The sequence below is a fragment of the Mandrillus leucophaeus genome, unplaced genomic scaffold (genome assembly GCF_000951045.1).
Source record: "Mandrillus leucophaeus isolate KB7577 unplaced genomic scaffold, Mleu.le_1.0 Scaffold207, whole genome shotgun sequence".
NCBI lineage: Eukaryota > Metazoa > Chordata > Mammalia > Primates > Cercopithecidae > Mandrillus > Mandrillus leucophaeus.
Window position 1 is genome coordinate 3,467,449 of NW_012102110.1, and position 2,443 is coordinate 3,469,891.

Here is a 2,443-nt window from a genome sequence, read left to right on the forward strand (position 1 = left end):
GGCCAGCCCTTCACCAAGGCCGTGGAAGACAAAACTAGCCCTGAGTCCCGGGTGCTTGAGGGGCAGCTGATGAAATCAATGAAGTGGCAGGATGGAGTGGGAGATCAGGGAAGAGGCCTCAAGGGGATGGAGGATGACTGGACAAGGCTTTGGTAGAACTGCAACCCTCTTCACCCTCTCCTGACTCCCCTCTGCTCACCACTGTCTTCAGACCTCTATAGAACTTGACCTACTGGTGGTGGAGGAATTCCAATGAATCCAGGGTGGCCCTGGGTAACCCAGGGCTCAGAGCTCGACTCGGTTGAGGGCAGGAGGCTGGAAGAGATGACCTCCGCTAGTCCCCCCAGACGGTCCAGCCCCCTGAAGCCTGTGATGATTCTTCCACTAGGCCAGACCCACTGACTGCCAGAGTGGGTGCCACCTTCTTCAGGGCTGTGCCAGTTCAGGCCCTTGGGTAGGAATGTGTGCACCGGTGTCTGGACACCCTGTGGGAGGCAGAGGGCCTCTGGTAGATATGGTCATTCCAGACCTCGATCAGTATCTCCTTCCCTCTGCAGACCCCCTCCCTCTGCCTGTGTCCTCTGTCCATCTGCCTCCTCCCTTGGGCTCACTGCCTCTACATGACGATCTGAAGCCTGCCTCCTCAGCCTGCCTTGCATCCTCATGGGAGTCCTCCTATGATACATTTTTAATTTATCTTTAAAAATACATTATTTGAAACCAGATTTGTAAAGCCCATAATCAGTTGAAAAGAAAAGAAAATTCAGATTTGTGTGGGTTTTGTATTTGGTAAAAAGATAATTAAGTAGCTTCTGACAGTAAAATTAGAGTTTTAACTTAGCTGGCATATCATTTATAAAAGAGCCTAACAGGTCTGACACAAAACAGGCCTGCCATAGAAGTTAAAGCCTTTCCTTTGACTCTGCTACATTTATTTTCTAATGGACAAGTATAGAATGGTAAAGATGATAACAATTTAAAAAGATAATAATAACCAATATTTAATTGAATACTTCCTATTCTTATTGATTTAACTATATCACCTAATTTATTTCTTGCTGCTGCTCTCTGAGGTAAGTACTATTATTATCCCTACCATAAAGATGAGGCAATTCACGCACAAGAGTTTAACCTGCTTGCTTGAACAGCTAGTAAGTGGCAGAGCTAGAATTCAAACCCAGGTAGTCTGATTCCACATGCCTTTGCTGTACTGAAAGTACTTAACCCAGTCTGGGCACAAAGTGAGTGCTTTCTATGATCATCATTGCTTTAATTATTACTGGATTTAAGAAAAATATATTGAATGCCTACCCAATGGAGAGCTGAGGAATGAACAATATACACAAGGTCAGTATTCTCATGGAGCATAGAGGTCAGGGGAGGAGACAGATACTATTCAAAGAATTGTACCTTGAGAGCAGAAACAGATCACTTGAAGGAAAAGAAAATTTCTGAATGGTCTCATTTTAGACCACCAGGTCCTTAAGACTTGTTACTGGATGATCAGAGTATACGCTTCCATTACTTCTATTATCTACTCATCTTAAACTCTGCTGCTTGGTTAAAGTTTTGGAAACTTTACTCTATCAAGTCACCGCCCTGTTCAAAAACCTTTGATGGCTTCCAGTTTTCTAGAGCCTAAGTAGCCACTGTGTGTCATACATACCAAGAAACTCTCATCCCACATTTATAGCAAACATCAGTAACCCATCATGGTGATTTTTTTTCTATTTGGTTGTGGTTTTATCAATAAATCAAAAATTGGCACTTGAATTGAAACACTTTTGCCATCCTTGACCTGGTTTGCTGTATAGAAACATTGGTTTTGGACTTAGACAAACTTGGGTTCAAATTTCAGCTCTCTGCCAGTCATTGGTGGTGTGATCCTGGCCAAGTCATTTCACTCTCTTAACAAATAAAATGGAGACAATAGAAACTATTCAATAGAGTTTTTAGGTAATGCAGGTAAACAATTTAGCATAGTGCCTGGTATATATTGCTTAGTAAATTAAAGGTATTATCTTTATCACCATTGTCATAATGTTCATTATTGCCATCAGAAAGCTTTCCAAAGTCTACACAATCTAGCTCTGATTTACATTTCCAAATTTATCTCCATACTCTACCAAAGGAAGCCTCCACTTCAACTAGAGGAATTCAGGTCTCCTAAAACTAGCCTGCCATGTTCTTTTTCTGTGTATAAAAATCTGCCTTATTCTTCAAATGCCATTTCATTAAATTCATGAAATTTATTTCATGAAATTTCCCTGGCCCCCTTCAGCCAGTCACACTGCTCTCCATTAAACTCTCATACTTACTGTTTCTAACACTTCATCATACACTATCTGGCAACATTCTCTTATGCTGGTGTTTAATTTTATATTACAATTTAATTTTACATGTCTTTTTATCTTTTCCATCTAAACTCTCAATTCTTCTTTTG

General features: G+C 41.1%; 1 protein-coding gene across 3 annotated transcripts in view; it reads right to left on the minus strand.

Moving 5' to 3' along the window:
- NME7 (NME/NM23 family member 7) overlaps window positions 1-2,443 on the minus strand; it is a 218,990-nt gene that overhangs the window by 25,876 nt on the left and 190,671 nt on the right. The window lies entirely within an intron of this gene.